At 37.2% G+C, this 19,383-nt stretch overlaps 1 pseudogene; it reads right to left on the bottom strand.

Annotated features, from left to right (window-relative positions):
* The window catches only part of LOC147505644 (cytochrome P450 94A1 pseudogene), a 32,945-nt pseudogene extending 15,909 nt beyond the window's left edge, over positions 1-17,036 (bottom strand).
* Between the last annotated feature and the right edge of the window lie 2,347 nt (positions 17,037-19,383).

Here is a 19,383-nt window from a genome sequence, read left to right as displayed (position 1 = left end):
TTTGGGATGACACTTTGGGACTCATTTATGTGTGTTGTGCTTGCAAAGGTTTCTTTTGTAACTATGAAAAAGCGCAGACTTATCTTAGGAAAGATCATCCTAAGATTGTAAAGGAAATCATGACTAGGAAGTAGGATTCCTAGCTCTACTTTCTTAGGGTTCTTTTGTAGCATGTCTAGTGATCTCAGGTATGTTAGGCTTTGTAGAGAAAAAGGTGTTTTTTCTCTTTCACATGTAAGGCGCGCCCCGCCCTCACTTTTGCCTTGACAAGGGCGCGCCCCGCATTCATGCCTTGGTCGACCTTTAGGCGATTAGGCGCGACCTCCAGGCGATTAGGCTTGCCGAGGGCGCGACCCGCGCTCCACTATATTTTAGCATGAAAAGACAATTTCGTAAGTTTTTTTCTGAAACAGTATAAATATAGGTTTTTTTTCGTAGAAACCTAACCTAACCAAAACCAAGAAAGAGAGAGATTATAAGAGAGCAATTTTGTGTGAGTTGAGTGTTCATTCTTTGTGAGTGAATTGAGAGACTTGTAATCTGTTACTCTGGACATCTAGTAAAGCTTGGAACTCGTAGTGTGGACGTAGGCAAATTGCCGAACCACGATATATCTCGTCTTGTGGTTTGTTCTTCCTTTACATTAATTGTTTTACTTTAGATACTTGTTTATTTGATATTGAGAAGTGTTGGGATTACTTTGGAGGGTGTTAAAGTCTTGTCTAGTGAGAAAGATTGATCTTTGTGTAAGATTGATCTATTTGTTGTGGATAACGTTGTTTCCGCATTATCCTATTAACAACAATTGGTATCGGAGCATAGGTTTACGACCTAGGATTTTGAGTTTTGGTAAAAAACCATAGTGCTCGAAATTTGTGTAGACAAGATGTTCGATTAAATTCCTAAGTGAAATTGTTTTTTTGGTTATTGTGTGTAACTTGAAATATGGCTCCCAAGATGTCAAATGCTAAGTTTGAAGTAGAGAAGTTTAATGGGAAAAATAACTTTGGGATTTGGAGAGTCCAAGTCAGGGACATCCTCATCCAACAAGGTTTGTATAAGGCCTTAAAGGGGAGACAAGCAAAGGCGGCGAGTATGAGTGATAATGATTGGGAAGAGTTTGATCTGCAGGCTTGTTCATTAATCCGGTTGTGTCTTGCTAATGAGGTCATGTATAGTGTGATGGGAAAAATACCGTTGCCGGTATTTGGCTCAAGCTAGAGTCTATGTATATGACCAAGAGCATGACGAACAAGATGTATCTTAAGAAGCGTCTTTATCGGTACATGATGGTCGATGGTTTAACGATGCAAGAGCACGTTAGTGAGTTCCGTCGACGTCTAGCGGATTATTTGAATGTTAGCATGAAGATGGATGATGAGGATCAAGCGGCATGTTTAATATTCTCCTTGCCATAAAAGTTATGAGCATCTAATGACTACATTTATTAACAGAGAAGACGTTGATCTTGACGAAGTTCAGAGTGCACTTCTTTCTTATGAGTTGATAAAGAAAACACGTGTAGAAAATAGCATTGATGCAGGTCAGGGGCTAGTGGCAAGAGGAAGGTCACATGAAAAGGCTTCTACAAGCAATGAGAAGTCTAGGTCCAAGTCAAAGAAGCCTTTGACACATGTGAAGTGCTACAATTGTGATGAAAAAGGACATTACATAAGTAATTGTCCTCACCCGATCAAAGAAAGAGAACAAGAGAGATGGTAAGAAGAAAGGTAAGGCAAAGATTGAGGCAAGTTATGCTTCAGGCTCTGAAGGGGACGAGTTGAGTCTCTATGTGTCCACACAAGACTATATGGCCGAAAGGTGGATTCTTGATTCCGGATGTTCCTACCATATGTGCCCGAATAGAAAGTGGTTTACTTCTTATTAGAGCATTGATGGTGGTTCCGTTTTGATGGGTAATGACGTTGCTTGTAAGACGGTAGGAATTGGAACTATACAGGTCAAGATGCATGATGGTGTAGTAAGGACTTTAACTGATGTGAGGCATGTTCCTGAGCTAAAGAAAAACCTTATTTCTCTTGGTACCTTGGATTCCAAAGGCCACAAGTTTGTGGGCGAAGGTGGAGTCTTAAAGATTGTCAGTGGCTCTTTAGTTGTTATGAAGGGTCAAAGACATGGAACCTTGTATACTTTGACAGGTAGTACGGTGTGATAGGCGATGTAGCAGTGGTTGCATGTAATGATAATTCTGAGTGCACTAAGATGTGGCATATGTGACTAGGGCATATGAGTGAAAAGGGTTTGTCTGAGTTGTGCAAGCGAGGGTTCTTGAAGGACGTACTTGAAGAAGCCAAGTATGGGGTTCTGTGAGCATTGCATCTATGGGAAGCAGTGCAAAGTCAAGTTCAAGTCAAGAAAGCACACAACAATAGGCATCCTTGACTATGTGCATACGGATGTTTGGGGACCCTCCAGAGTGGCTTCAAAGGGAGATAACCGCTATTATGTCTCATTCATTGATGATCATACCCCCTATGTATGGGTGTATATGATGAAAATGAAAGATGAAGTGTTTGAGACATTTAAGAAATGGAAGGCAAGGGTTGAGAATCGCACAGATAGGAAGGTAAAGACACTACGGTCTGACAATGGTACTGAGTATACCTATGGGCCTTTCCAAGAGTTTTGTGCACAACAGGGAATTGCCAAACACTAGACAGTCAGGGGTAGGCCTCAGCAGAATGGAATGGCAGAGAGGATGAATAGAACCTTACTTGAAAGAGCAAGATGTTTGTTGTCTAATGCCAGTCTAGGCAAAGAGTATTGGGCAGATGCAATGTCCATGGCGTGTTACCTGTATAATAGGTCACCAGTTCCAACTATAGATTCTAAGACACCTTATGAGGTGTGGTCAGGTAACCCAGCTGATTATAGTATTTTGTGAGTGTTTGAGTCATATAAAGTCCACCAACCTTTATAGTTTACAAGAATAGAATGAAGTCCCCATGGGATGATTAGAAGAACACCGAATGCTTAAAGTTGCATAGTCGAGAAGCCAAAAATGATGTGGTTTTGCCTGACATTTTAGGGTTATTGATTCAATGTCTTTTGGCTTGTAAGACTCATTCTTTTGGAGAGTGGAGCTCTCGTAAAATCTTTTGTGTCAAACGAGGTAGTTTTCAACCTAACAAACTTTTAAACTGTAATGGGTAGGACTAAACTTTAATTTTGTGAAATTCAGTAGGTTTAATTCCTTAAAGATGACTTTGTTTTATGTACTAAAGTCTAAGTTTATCCAACTTATGTTTTAGTTCTCCTCGAGATGTGCACCACAACAAATTGACGGTCTGATATTTTAGTTCTCTGTTACCACACCCTATATCGACACGTGGCGAATCGAATACGCCAACATAAAAACACGTGACATGCACAAGGAGGGGTATTCTAGCCATTTTGAAATAACAAGCAACTTGACCAGGGTTAACTATATTGACTCACAGTCAAGGAAAAAAGTATGACCAAAGCCTAATAAATTTGAAAAGTAGGACCAAAACCTAATTTCGCTATTAATAGTAGGACCAAAGTCTAAATAACCCTTGTTTTAAATTGATAATTAGTATTCCTAATTTTAGTTCTAGATTAGTTTGAATTTTAGTTGTAATCCATTTTGAATCTTAGACTATTGATAAATTAGATTAAGAAAGTTAATTAGTTATTCAATAATGACTTGTTTTGATTGTTCTTGTTTTAGAAATGATAGTATGATGATTCAAGGCTAAAACCTCCATTAGAGGGGTTTGAGGAAGCCTTGATGAAACTTGATTGTTGTTAGCGTAGAAATTGGTTGTAAAAATCTATTCTATTCTATAAAGTAATTAGTTCACCATGAGAATGGGTTTGATTGCTTCACATGCTAGTTGTTAGTTGGTAGAGATTACCATAAACAATTAGGGATTAGAAACACCCAATTGTTATGCGAAAGCATTTCAATTTGGATTACGACATTTCTTCGTTAGTGTATTAAGTCGAATCAAGGTGGAATCAAATTCCCCTAATTCATTATTATATTGTCAATTTAGTATTTCCGTAGTTGAATTATCGTATCTTGTTTGGTTAAATTACCATCGTAGTATAAATTCCATCATTACTCTCATTGACTTTGATAGACTGATTATCGTAGTTAACATTGAATTCTAAAGAACTAGGAGTGGAACAAATTCTCTACTCCACTTATTACAATAGCATCGAGAGTATAAAACTTTGATAATATTAAGCTGAAATTAGTTTTAGTTTTACTTACGTTTGAGTCTCGTTATTTATTCGTAGGTAGAACTATCATTCTACCTTTTATCAAATGGCACCGCTGCCATCTTAGTTCTATTTAGATTTGTTTTCATTCATATTATTAGTCTTCCCAAAGTCCCATTAAACCTACTCACCCTTGGTTGGTTCTAACAGTGATTGTTTGGTTCAGAAACTAAAAAATTTTCCAAGAAAAAGCCTGAGCGCGCCATGCGCCCATCCAAGGCAAAGTTCGAGCGCCCCTTACGCTGACACGCTTGGAACTCGAGTTACACAAGGAGCGCGACCTGCGCCCATCTAAGGCAAAGCTCGAGCGCCCCCTGCACTGACACGCCTAAAACTCGAGTTACACAAGGAGCGCGACCTACACCCTATCTAGGCTATTTGTGAGTGCGACCCGCGCCCTCTTCTAAACAGCCCGATTTTCACCGGTTAGTACAGACTTCCATTTCTTAAAGTTATTCAGTGTTTCTAACTTGAAAAATACACTGAGCTCGCATATACAAGACGCTATTCATAACCGAAGCAAGGAGGCATTTAGGTACTTTTTTCTTCCACTCCTCGCATCCCCTGTTAGAGGATTTATACTAGCATATCAGGGTTGTTTTGACTGTTGTCGTATTTCTTCAATATTGGAGTTAGCCTTGCATGAGATTAAGGTCAGGTAGAGAAAAAACGATTAATGTAATCTATCGTGAACGTCAATACACAAACCTATCTAGTATACCACATACTACACCTGAAATAATGGCTGAAGAAAGAGAGTCTCCTCTCTCGACTTTTACAAAACCTTGAACGATAGCCCAAAATCTTGCATCGTTCTTGCAGACCCAGTGGGGGATTTTCGAATCCCCCCAAATATATTTAATTTGTTACCCGTTTTTCATGGGTTAGACCATGAAAAACCTTATCAGCATATGCTAGGATTGAACAAGTCCTTACCACATTCCATTATCCTACGGTTGGTGCAGAACAAATTAAACTGAGGGTGTTTCCTTTCACCCTAGCCGGCAAGGCGGCGTCTTGGTTAACTGCCCAAGTGCCTAATTCTGTGGACTCATGGGCCAAACTTGTTCAACTATTTATGGAACATTTTTACCCACCACTGAAGACAGATAAAATGCTTTCCAAGATTCATTTTTTCCGCCAGAATCCTCATGAATCCTTTTTAGAGGCCTGTAATTAGGGATGTCCAAAGCGGATTGTGACGGCCCGAACCCGATTTTTCGGGTTTTGAGCGAATATCGGGTTACCGCCCTATTCTTTAAGGTCGGGTTAATGGGTTCGGGTTCGGTATTGTTGGATACATGTGACCAAACCCTACCCTAACCCTATATTTGGGTACCCGTCGGGTTTCGGTTCTCCCATTCCGGTATGGTAAAACCGAAATATATGAAATAAAAAGAATATTAAATCTCTTCATCGAGGGACGTCATTTTCAGTTATTAGATCTCAAGATCTCAAGAAAAACCTCTTTTTCATCTAATTAATCAAAAGTCATCTTCTTTTAATGGATTTGATCTGTTTAACTTTAACATCGTCCTTAAACCCAACAACAAATCAAAGATTCAAAACACATAGGATTGCATTTTTGAAAAGCAAAAGAATAGAAAAGTAGACCAAGCAAAGCAAAGCAATTCCAAGACAATAACTCAATAAGATTGATGGTTTTTGGGAGTTTCGACTTCTTGTGGTGGTGTGAATCGACTGTTGATTTGACAATAAGATTGATGGTTTTGGGAGTTTTCTTGTGGTGGTGTGAAATCCGACACTTGATTTTTGCTTTCTTGGTGACCACATTTAGAAAGAGATATTTGAGGAGGTCTTTTGTTAATTTTATCAACGTGAATGCAAACTTAGTAACACCATCAAACCCACCAATCTCTTCATCATGAATGTGTGATTGGGTTGTCTTGTTCTTGGAGAGTTGTTGGAGGGAAGAGAGAGAAGTAGTAAGAGGTGCGGTCGAAAGGTAATTTGTCTTGAAGACCAAAAAAGTAAATAGTAATGAATCAAAAAACAACAAAAAGTTTGTTGAAGATAAATAGATAATAAATGAAAATATAGTTGTTGGGAATTATGGTCCGGCCATTCGGGTTCGGGTTTTGGTCGAATGGTTTACCCTATATAATAAGCGGGTTTTGGGTTGGGTTCGGTTTGGATATGGTTTGGGGCTTTTAACCCTTTTAACGGGTTTAGGGCCAAATTATCGGTCGGGTTCGGTCGGTCCTAAGTTTTAGATAGTGTGACCAAACCCGACCCTATGTATTTTCGGTCCGGTTCGGGTTCGGGTTTTGTCGGGCTCGGGCGGGGGTTGATCTTTGGTTTTTTCGGGTTTTAGGCGGAATGGACATCCCTACCGTAATCATTTCACTGATATTCTTATAGAGTGTCCACACCACAACCTCGCGAAAGACACGTCAGTTCGTGCCTTTTTCAAAGGCCTTTTACACCACCATAAAGAAGTCCTTGATATAATGAATGGGAGTAGTTTCCTCAGTAAAGGAGCCTAAGAGACTTATAAATTTTTAGAAGATCAAACAAAGCGTAATAATAACTGGGGGGTAGTGACGATATCTCCCACTCCGCTAGTTCTTCTTCAACAGTTAAGGCTACCAGTATATTTGAGGTTAAATCAAATCCTGAGCTTAAAACTCTAATTAAATCCCTCACTAAAAAGGTAGAAGCTACTTCTGTTCAACAAAAGCCTACCCCTGTCATGAATATCAACTCTATTCCATGTAATATCTGTTTGAGTCCTGCGCATCCCGACTCCTATTGTCCTCTAGTCTATGAACAACAATCCGCATAGCCGGACAATGTTTGTTCCATTAATAGCGAACCTAACGAACCTTGGCGACAAAACCCCAACTACGGTTGGCAAAATAATCAACAAGTTATACCTCTAGCGTATAATAATCAAAATGTTAGGCCAACAAACAATTACAACCAAGCTCCACCACGACAAGGACAAGGACAAGGGAATTATAATAATTATAACAATAATAATTATAATGCTAATAGAGGTATCGTTCCGGTTAATCATAACTATAACAACCCACCTGTTAATAATCAACGTGACATAGTTCTTGTCACACAACCTGTAACAAACACTCCTCCACAACCGGATCATTTCGACGCCTTTATGCAAACCCAACAATAGATTTTACAGTCCATCCAACTTTCCTTATAGCAGTTAGCCTAAGAGAAAGTACAACCCAAAGGTGTGTTTCCAGGTCAAGCGATACCTAATCCTAAAACAACAAACACAGCCTTTGAAGTAAATAGTAATACTAGTAATGAAAATGGAAACATAGGTGAGCTAAAGGCCATCACCACTCTCCGTTCTGGTAGAATGGTTGATAACATCGTAACTATGCATGTAGTTACCCCACCAGTCGTCCCTACACCGGATATTGAACTAGATACCAAAATAGAAACTGAAGATCCTACCCCTATAAAGGTACCAGTTAAACCACAACCTAAGAAACAAAAAGCCAAGGTTAGACATTATGTTGATCCATATGCTAAATATAAAGAGAAACCACCGGTTTCCCCAGAGATTAGCCATGTTAACCAAGGATACAAATTTCGATGAGATTAGGGAAGTTTTCAAAAATCTAACGATAAACCTTTCCTTTCTTAAAACGATTAAAAAGTTACCTCATCATGTTAAGTTTCTTAAAGAGTTATGCACTACTAGGCGTAAGACAAATATTCCTAAAGATGCCTTTTTAACTGAACAGTTTTCAACTTTAACTGAACATAATGGAATCATTAAGTACAAGGACCCTGGTCGTCCTACTGTAGAATGCACCTTAGGAGATTCCCACACGATGACCGCACTATTAGACTTGGGGGCGAGTGTTAACTTACTCTCGTATTATTTATATAAACAAATAGGTCTACAGGAGATGCAACCTACTAAAATGGTGTTGCAATTAGCTGATCGGTCTATTAAGTATCCTAAGGGTGTGGTTAAAAACGTGCTTGTTAAGGTTCAGGATTTCTACTATCCTACTAATTTTGTTATCCTCGATACAGAAGTCGCCAACGACTCTGTTCCGATCATTTTAGGGCGTCCTTTTTTGGCTACTGCCAACGCGCTCATAAACTACCGCGATGGTTCGATGTCCATGTCTTTTGGCCATCTTTCTGTTGAGGTAAATGTTTTTAAAATGACAAAACAGTTCCCAGATACCACTTCGGATGAAGAGGTTAGCATGATCGAGAGCTTGGCTCAAGATTATTTCAAAACCACGTTTCCTGATAATCAAATGCACAAATTTCTTTCCTTTGGAAGTTCCAACTTTGACGATAACTCCCTGGAAGTCGAGGAAGATTTCCTTCGACTCTTTTGTAACTCTTCCTTGCCACCTCGTGAGTCCCTCCTTGTCAATATCCATTCATCCTTTGACACTATGACGGGAGATGAATTTTTCACCCTCTATCCCAATGATTCTTTTGACCCACCTATTGAGGAATGTCTTGCATATCTCAAGGCTTCTGATGATCTAGACCTGAGAGCTCTAGCTTCTGATGATCCATTCCCCACCTTCCACATTTTCAAAGGAACCTTGAGTTTGCACTTGACCCTCTTGTTTCTCCTGTGCTTCATGATTTTCTAAATCCTCCTAATACGGAAACAATTCCCAAGGAAAAGGCACTTGACACCTTCATTTTCAGAATTGAGACAGTTCCTACCAACACCATGAATGAGTTTTGTACTAAACCCACATTCCTATTTTTTCTATTCTTTCCTTCTAAAACTTATATATATCCAACATATCTTCCACAAACATCCATTTTCTCACGATCATTCACTTGGACACCCTTTCGTTCAAAGTTGAAGAAGAAGGTGTATGCTCAGTTATGTTCTAGGTCTATCAGACTTACGTGATTCTTTATTTTCATTTCACTAAGTTAAGTCGTAGAAAATCTTGGTGCTTGATTCTGTTTGGGGGTGCATTCCATGTTAATTATTTATGGCAATATCCACAACTATTTCGATTGTTGATATATGGTAAACTGCATGTTCATTATATACATATGTTAGAGATAAAGTCTTGAGTAGCTGATTATAAAAAAACTCATTATATTCTTCGGTGTACTCCATTCCAGTCTTATATTTTGGTAAGTGCACCATTTAGGTAACCGGACCCTCCTATTGGAGTGTGTGGCTGTAAGTACCGGATCCTAAATCTACGTTTAATATAATTCCTGTTTTCCACTCTTGCATGTTTTCTCGGTTTTTTAGTCATATTTCTCTATGGTGTGAATTATGTTTTTATTGCTTATTGTTTTCCTTATATTAATCCGTAGTCATAAAAAGAAAAAAAAAATATATCAAAACCATAAAAATATTAATCTAGGAAGTCTCGGGAATCTGACTTTAAAAGACCACACGTTTAAAACAATTTTTCTAAACTTTGTTCTATAAAATTTGTTTGGGGGTGGGGTGTTGGTTTTTCCATCCTAAACTTTGTTCTATAAATTTGTTGTTTTTATTATTTTTTTTAGTAGATTGGATATTGAGTTGTTAGATTTAATAGTTAAATTTGAATTCGGTAGTTAATTGTTATTTTAATTTCTATTTTAATTTAATTTGGTTCTTGTCTAAGCATGTGATGATTTTTGAATGAATCCCACCTTCTCGAATTGTTTGGGGGTGGTATTATTGTTTTAGCATTGCTTTTATCTGATCCACTATTTTAGAAGTAATTTTGCAATGAGTTGGTTGAGAATGTTACTAATATTGGTGTGGCTAAGATTAGATGTTGTGGTAGGATGAAATTTCAATGAGTTAGGAAGTTGTTATTCTAAATTCAATCTAAAAGATATTAGGTTTGTTTTGGAATATTGAATCTGGGTTGTTTCCGCTTTAGGTTTTAAAAATATTTTGTTTCCAGCAATTTCTTTAAAAATTTTGGCAACTTGTTGATATTCATTTTAGAAACTAAAACCCTATATATACTTGATTCATTCTACACACAAAACCCACACATCTTACTTTCATCTCCCACCCTGAACCTCTAATTTTTTCCTTTTATTTTTGACTTCATCCTGCTCTTGACACACGGAGCGCGCCCCGCGCCCTACCAAGACCATTTCTGAGCGCGCCTAGCGCTGAAACGCCTGTAACTCGATTTAGAAAGGAGCGTGACCTCACGCCCTTCAAAGGCCATTTCAGAGCGCACCCCACGCCTTAACCTTCGCAAACACTATAATTTTTTGATTTTTTTAGAGTTTTCTAGGGTCGTTTGCAGCTCTTCTAGAGAGTAGTTATTGTGATGGCATCTCCTACAGTCATACCTGAGCAGTCTTTCGAAAACTTATTGGGAACCGAGACCTATGGAGGTTGGTTCCGCGACAGGATATTGCAGTTAGGATAGTAACATCTACTGGTAAGTGATGACAATTCGTATTCACCTCAGCTTATTGCATATTTCTACAATAATGTTAATTTCTTTTGTCAACCTGATGGAGAACAAAAATTATCCGTCGTAGTTAATGACACGACAATGGAATTCAGTAAGAATTTGGTAGCATTGGTTTCGGGATTGCCTTTGCCTAATCCTACAAACACGTGGGGATATATGACTGATAATGCATACCTTTATGACTATGCGTATTTCCACGAGTATTATAGGGGAGGGGTGTTTCGTGTAATGGACCAAGGGCGATATAACATAGCCCTTGGTAGCCTGTCCCTAGATGTAGGCACCACCATGTTATTCATCCTGATGAATATTTTAGGGGAGTGGCAGTTTACTTCTGCAAATAGTACCGCTGGTGACATTTTCCTTGCTTTAGCTGAGGGACGTCGCCTATATGACATTCCCAGAGTTTTAATGGCTAGTCTAAAGAGAGCACATAACATGAGGCATAAGTATCTTCTTATACCTATTTTGGTTTGCCGCATCATGCGCGGTTGTTTACCTGAATTTTGTACCCAATTCACGGATTGGGTTAGGGTTAAAATCATGAGACCCACCAATTGTGTGGTTCGTTCATTTCGAGTTATGACTTGGCCGGGATGGTAGGTGCAACCTCATTTGGTTACTCCTTACACCCCATCAAACCGAGTAACACTTGATAGGTTAACACGGGTTGATGATACACGGCGAAGGGCTTGGCAAATTATCATAGCGTGGCAGGACGCAAAAGAACCTTGGTCCTATGAAGAGGAGGAGGATGACGCTTGAATGATGGAGATAAAGTAAGTTTTTATTTTAGTTAGTGTCTGTTTATGTCCCAAGCAATTTGATTCTTGTTATCCCCATAACGGGTGGAACTCATATAGAGTTACGTCTATTTTTATTTTTCTATATTAGTATGTTTTAACTTTGTTTTGCAGATGTTCCAAAATTTCACGCGTTTCAATGGTATTTTTCTACCCTTTTTATTTCAATACTTTGAGGACAAAGCATGCTTCTTGTTTGGGGGTGGCATAGAAACAAGCATAATTTAAGGCAACTATTAGGATATAGATATGTACAATATGCACTTATTTTCTAGTAAAAAAATCAAAAATTCAAAAATATAAATAAAAAGTTTATGCTATATAATTAGGAATATTAGTATTGTTTTTTCTCTATGCTCTTAATAATCTAGAAGTTTTACATTAGCTTTTGAGTTAGAATAGTTTTTAGAAACTTAAGTTAATATGTAGGTAATAACATTTGCATCTTTCTATAAATATATTACATGAGTATCTATGATTGTTTGGCAATAAGTTTCTGAAATCTAGGCTAGAGTATTTATTCTACAAATCCAGTGAGAATATAACCTAAAGTCTTATATGAGTGAAATATTTGAGAAATGACATAAGAGATAAGTAAATTCCGGATAGAGAAATCACATGTCCACTTGCTTGATCACTATACCATATCCTAAGCGAGAATTTAGGCCCTCTTTAGATCGATATAGCAAAAAATTCAAACCTATGAATTATTTTCCGTTAATCGCCCCTCTGAGCCTTTCTTTAGCCTTTCATAAACCACAAGTCCTTTACCCTTTTACAAAAACAAAACAAAATAAAAAATCAACCTACCCATTTTAGAACGAGTCTGAGAATAGGATGAGTGAAGAAAAGAAAAGAGAAAAACCTATGTAAATAAAAATTAGTTAGTTGTTTCCGAAAAAAAAAGAAAAGAAGTTTCCATCCAAAGAAAAGAAAACAAAATAAAAATAAAAATAAAAACAAAATAAAAACTCCAAAAATAGAATAAAATGAGTCAAAAAGCCAAAATAAAAAGGCTAAGGATGGAAACAAAGTGTAGAAAAAAGAACAAGGTTTTCTCTAGTTACAGAATATGAAAATTATATTATCTCAGACTGGTTCTTTTTGAATATCCACTTTCTTCATTCTTAAACCATCACTTAATCCCCGCAATACCTAATAAAGACCTCTAGCTCAATTAAGAATAGGTTAGTGTGATAGTAAATGGCAGATGTGTTTGATCGACTTCGACTTCCTTGTGTGTCATTGAGATTGTAAGGTAAAGTGTGCCCACTGCACACTAGAGTAGAGAAACTTGAGCGGAAAAATCAAAGTGTTTTTGTCTTGACATTTATGTGAGGACCTACTTAAGGACGCTATTCCAAAGTTTCAGAAACGGACCTATTAGTGTATTTCATAATATTACTCATTGTATATATGTTTTTTCGTAGATGATTGATTATTATGCATATATTAGCTTAGGTTTCGACTTGATTATTCTGTATTCATTGCTAGTGAGATGTATAGATAATTGAGACATAAATAAGGAAACACTAGTTTTATTTCTTAGTCGTTGTAGTATAGATGAAATTTGTGAATATCTTCACTGGAAAACTCTCACGAGGCTATAACTCGTCCACTAGGGAATTCCTAGTGGTTTAAGGCCTTGTTGCATATGGTCAATGCAATCGTACTCGGCAAAACGAGATTAGTTAGAACTCCATTTTTGGTCACTTATTCTAATTTCTTATATTTGCTTGAGGACAAGCAAAATGCCGTTTGGGGGTGGTTTGATAAGAGCCCAAAATTGTAGTTTTAACCCCTTTAACAATATCGCTTTTGACCAATAATGTGATTAATAAGTAAGATTTAGTACTGTTATCGTGTTCTTATGCATTTTAGGTATTGGAGTCGAATATGTGCAGAAATGTGTCCCTTTTGTGAGATAAAGGAACAAGGGTTGGTTGCTAAGAAGTTCTATGATAAAAGGTTAAGATTCAAGGAGAAAAAGCCTTTTTAAAGCCCGATCAAAGATGAAAAGTTAAAGTCAACGCAGGCAGAAATAGCACACAAAAGTCAGTAGAACTTCTGAATGTCGTATTGTTGGACTCATACCTCATAATTGGGCCTACTTTATGTCAAAACGACCGGCTTGGAAAGAGTTTTCCAATTGTTTAAGCCTTGACCCAATCAGAGGAGAAGAAGTGGATGAAAAGGCTATTGAAGTCAAATCCAGCTGAAAAGTCCTTTGTAGACTGAAATACTAAGGTTTTGGGCTCGAAGCCCATGCACGATTTTGTGGATCTAGTCTCCTCCATTTAACAAACAAAGGCTTAGCTCTTAAGAATAGTTGGATCTAGATCAGAAAAAGAAGTTTTAAACTTAGTTTTTACTGAGCAATTCATTTTTTCTAGTTAGTTTGAATTAGTGAATGATCCAAATACTTAGTTTTAATTTATTAAATTAGTTTATATAGATTAATCTAATTAGTTGTCAATTCTATTAGTTGTTAGAACAAGTTTTGAATCTTATAATAAAATACTTAGTTTATATTTCAATCTTTAATTTCGAATTCAATCTTGCATTCATAGATTTAGTTGTTTTAAATTGATAATTAGTATTCATAATTTTAGTTCTAGATTAGTTTGAATTTCAGTTGTAATCCATTTTGAATCTTAGACTATTGATAAATTAGATTAAGAAAGTTAATTAGTTATTCAATAATGACTTGTTTTGATTGTTCTTGTTTTAGAAATGATAGTATGATAATTCAAGGCTAAAACCTCTATTAGAAGGGTTTGAGAAAGTCTTGATGAAACTTGATTGTTGTTAGCGTAGAAATTGGTTGTAAAAATCTATTATATTCTATAAAGTAATTAGTTCACCATAAGAATAGATTTGATTGCTTCACATGCTAGTTGTTAGTTGGTAGAGATTACCATGAACAATTAGGGATTATAAACACCCAATTGTTATGTGAAAGCATTTCAATTCGGATTACGACATTTCTTCGTTAGTTTATTAAGTCAAATCAAGGTGGAATCAAATTCTCCTAATTCATTATCATATTGTCAATTTAGTATTTTCGTAGTTGAATTATCGTATCTTGATTAGTTGAATTACCATCGTAGTATAAATTCCATCATTACTTTCATTGACTTTGATAGACTGATTATCGTAGTTAACATTAAATTTTAAAGAACTAGGAGTGGAATGAATTCTCTACTCTACTTATTGCATAGCATCGAGAGTAGAATATTTTGATAATATTAAGCTGAAAATTTAGTTTTAGTTTTACTTCCGTTTGGGTTTCGTTACTTATTCGTAGGTAAAACCATTCGTAGGTAAAACTGCCATTTTACCTTTTATCAGTGTTGAAGTCTTGTCTAGTGAGAAAGATTGATCTTTGTGTAGGATTGATCTATTTGTTGTGGCTAACATTGTTTCCGCATTGTCCTATTAACAACAGACTTACAGTCTGTCGATTTGCATCTTTGTGTGCCTCCTTTTAATGATCTAACTCTTAGGGAGGCTTGTAAGGTTTACCCTTTTGCAATATAAACTGGTGGGGGTCTGCCTTAACCCCATAACTTTTTCAAAAAAAAAAAAGATATAACAAATATATCATGAACAAACATTTGGTTCAACGAATGAACTTAATTTACCAAAGAAGGATCTGTCTAAAGTTGTTAGGAATATATAACTTAATTGTACTTACTCTTTACCAATTACCAAACTATACAAACTTTTTGTCTTGTACGTGTCTTGTACTTCTTAATTAAATTCGAGCCTAGTGTATATACATTATGTCTTTAAGACAAATTTTCCCCCTCACGGTGTTTCAAGGTTGATGGGAAACTATCTCCCAAGATAGAACGGATTTCCTTCTATAGAAAGCTAACACTTCAATTCTATAGAATCAGCGAACACAACATAGTATTTGACTAAGAACAGAGGGAGAAGAGAAAGATCAGGACTCTGTGTGATCTAGTATCTCTTTCTCTCCAAATTCATCCACTATTTATAAGTGAGTGGTGCATCTTCGAAACAACACAATGACTCTTGGAGAAAAGTAAGCAACTCTTTGAAAAGTCACATGTTTTGAAAGGACACACCATTTCGGCATAAAACACTATTTCGAACCAATGCCTATTTTGAAAAGTCGCACCTTTTCGGCATGATGCACTGTTTCGAACCATTGCTCGAAAAGGTTTTTCTCACTTTACGTATTATTTCAAGAGAAACTCATTTCATCTCAAGTGGGATAACTTGAGAGACAAATTACTTATTCATATCTTAATGGATTTATGCAAATCTATTTTTCTAACAAAAATTCCATTAAATCTGTCGTGAAAGTTGGACAGGAGGCTCTGCATTCCGATTCGGAGCACACATTTAGTTCATTTACATGTTTTTTCCGTTGGGCGCATAACTTAATTATTAGATTCAATAGAAGAAATTATCAAATGCAGAGATACTTCAATATATTAGACTGTCCCTAAAAACCTCTCCACCTAAACTCGCTTTATCAAATTGTTTGGGGCATAAACAATGACTGATACTAATAATAAAGTAAGCTGTGACATAAAAGACCCATGCAACTAATTTTCTTAGAACGAAGGTGAACCTGGTGTACATTATATAACTCAGCAGATGATCAAGTTGAAGCATTAAACAAAATCCATGGCCTAACGTTATATACTTTAGAAATTGTTTCAAGGGGTTAAAGAAGTTAAAGACCTCAGTTGACAATGGTAGCAAGGGAAAGAGATATGTACGAGATACGAGCAAGAATTAACAAATCCATTATAGCATTTACATGAAAATTTTAATGCACCGGGGCCACATTCGGGTGCGAGATTTAAGAAACATTTTGTTTGCAGAGGTATCCACTAATGGAGTATGCACGAGTTTACCTTGTTTGCAGGGTCAGACACCCTGAGTTAGATCCATCTGTTTCCTGTTCTGCCTTATTTTTCTTATACATAAAACGAACATGAAATTTGCATTTGTAAGCACACTTAAATGGCTTAAAATACTCTCTAAATAACAAATATGATCCTCTAAATATTGATAGGAGTCGCTTACCCAAACATGAGCTTGTTTATGTTTAGGCACCATCCTCCCTAAACTCAATCCTCACTGGAAAACCACCTTGCATCTTTGAAGTCAGGTAAGAGATAAACACTGGCTGAGAGCCTTCTTCCATTGCCAGTACAACTTGAAATCGACGCAGAACTCCAGCTACCACCCTCTTCATTTGTAAGAATACCATCTCTTTACCAAGACATATTCTTGGTCCAGCCTGAAACACTGGATATATAAACGAGTCCCTCCCCACGAAATTCCATTTTCTATCAAATTCATCTGTTTTCAGCCAGCTCTCTGGCTTGAATTCTTGCCAGTCTTCACCCCACAAACTCTTCATTCTCCCCATTGCATAAGGATGATATGTCACTCTCATTCCTTTCTTTACAATTGTCCCATCTGGCAAAACGTCGTTGCTCACTGCCTGTTTCGTGTCGTAGGGGACTGGTGGATACAGTCTCATACTTTCGCATCTCTTTTTTTTTTTTTTTGAAAAGTTTGCTGGGGTTAAGGCAGACCCCCACCTGTTTATAGCACATAGAGAAACATTACACCTCCCTAAGAGTATGGTCATTAGAAGGAGGTACACATAACATAAGGCATCAAGCCTAAAACACTTGGGATTTCTCCCTACACGTACAGTCCGAAGGAATAAACACTGGCAAGCAAACCACAATCAGCAACCCCATCAACCATAGCCTGAGGGGCCATCTACCTTCAATCCACAAGCCCTAAACAAAGACAAAGGGAGCATACAAAGACTACAGCAGGCATGAAGCCCTCACACAAATGAGATTAATCATTACACATACCACAAGCAAGTATTCATAGGAATAGTCTCATTTGATCTCCTACTTTTTAGCCTTCAATTGCTTTACTTAGGATGATCTTTCCTAAGATGAAGTTGCGTTTTCTCATAGTCACAAAAAAAACACCCACAAGCACAACACACGTATGTGAGTCCCAAAGAGTCATCCCAAAACTCTTTCGTATAATCCTCAAGTACCTCTTTTTGTTTTTGGTTAGTGACTTTACTTTCTTCATCATTGCGAGAGTAGGCTCAATTTCTCCAAAAGAACGCTCTTGGATTCTTTTGCTTCTTTTTGGCTTTACAGTTGACCAATCCTCTGAAGCCGTTTCATGCCTAGACCTATTTTTAGGCAAGTGGTCATTAAATATTTCTTCCTCATAATTTGATAAGTCATCCATATCATCTACCTCCTCATTTTCACATCTCTTTTAATATCTCTTTCTCTACAATAGGATTGCGAGAAATTAACCAAAAGAGTCGTGTCAAGGCTGGTGATGTAGTATGCTAAAATGAAGCTTATCACCATATCAGTGAGAAATGCCTCATCTGAATGGCCAGAGTGCAAGACCCTTGACAGGAGATCTGTGGATTCTAGCGAAGACCTGTCACTAAGCTCTTTCTTCTTTTGCCTTACTATTTTTTATGCAAATCCTCGAACCTGTGAGATCGCTACTATTTTTCAACTCTCTTTTATTCCTAGATGTATAAACTCTACCTTCATTTGCTTAATACCTAAAGTGAAAAATCCATCTAAAGTGGGTGATTACAGACCTATATCTTGTACTAATGTCATATATAAATGATTTACTAAGGTCATCACTAATAGACTCAAGCATGTTATACATGATCCTTAGTGGCTCCTAGCCAATCTACTTTTGTGTCAAGGAGAACCATACAAGACAACCTTCTTTTTGCCCATGAGATGCTCAGAAGCTATTCAAGGAAACATGGTATGTACTCCCAGATGTACTATAAAGGTGGACCTTCAAAAAGCCTTTGACTCTCTGAATTGGCAAACCATCTCTTTCATGCTTGGGAAGATTGGCATTCCACCAAAGCTCAAAAAATGGATTGAAGTGTGTTACACTACTCCTTTCTTTTTCCTGATTTTCAATGGGGAACCTTTGGGATTTTTAAAGGCATGAGAGGGCTGAGACAGGGTGACCACATGTCACCATACCTTTTTGTCATAGTAATAGAGCTACTCAACTCATTGTTATAGAAAGGCTTGCATCAAAAAGCTTTTCAGCCTCATCTTGCTTGTAAGAGAATGCACATTACACATTTGTGTTTTGCAGATGATGTTCTTATCTTTATAAGAGGAAAAGAAGACTCTATCGTGGCTCTTAAATTCATTCTTGATGAGTTCTCTAGGGCAACTGGTTTGCATCTGAACTAAAACAAGTCATCTCTTCTATCTGGAGGTCTTACTCAGGATGACAGTAATCATTTAGCCCAGATTATAGGTATGCAACCTATTTCTCCCCCCATCAAATATCTTGGTCTACCTCTTGTCTCTGCAAGGATAAGTACCAAAGACTGCCTACCTTTGGTGGAAAAGACTTCTACAAGGATAGAAAATTGGAAGAACAGATTTTTGGGTAATGCAGGGAGATTACAACTTATCATCTCAGTCCTTGCCACTTTTCGTATTTATTGGGCCAAGACCTTCATTCTTCCAAAAGGGGTGCTTACCATGATTTCAAAGACATGTGTAAAGTTTCTATGGAGTGGCCTAGAAATGGGGAAAAAGATGCATCATTCAAGCAGAGATAATCTACAATTTCCAAAGAATGAGGGTGGGCTATGCACCCAGGATCCTATTCTTTGGAACAAAGCTTCTTATTGTGGATTCATTTACATAATTTCTTGTAAATAACCTAGTCTTTGGATTTCACTGGACGTGGACAGAGCACATTAAGGAGAAATACTTCTGGACAATGCAAGCACCTAGAGACTGCTCATGGACATGGAGATGTATTTTGAAGCATAGGAAAAA

Source organism: Coptis chinensis, chromosome 4, assembly GCF_015680905.1.
Source record: "Coptis chinensis isolate HL-2020 chromosome 4, ASM1568090v1, whole genome shotgun sequence".
Taxonomy (NCBI): domain Eukaryota; kingdom Viridiplantae; phylum Streptophyta; class Magnoliopsida; order Ranunculales; family Ranunculaceae; genus Coptis; species Coptis chinensis.
The sequence above is the reverse complement of the archived record's forward strand: the minus strand, read 5'-3'. Positions and strand labels throughout refer to the sequence as shown.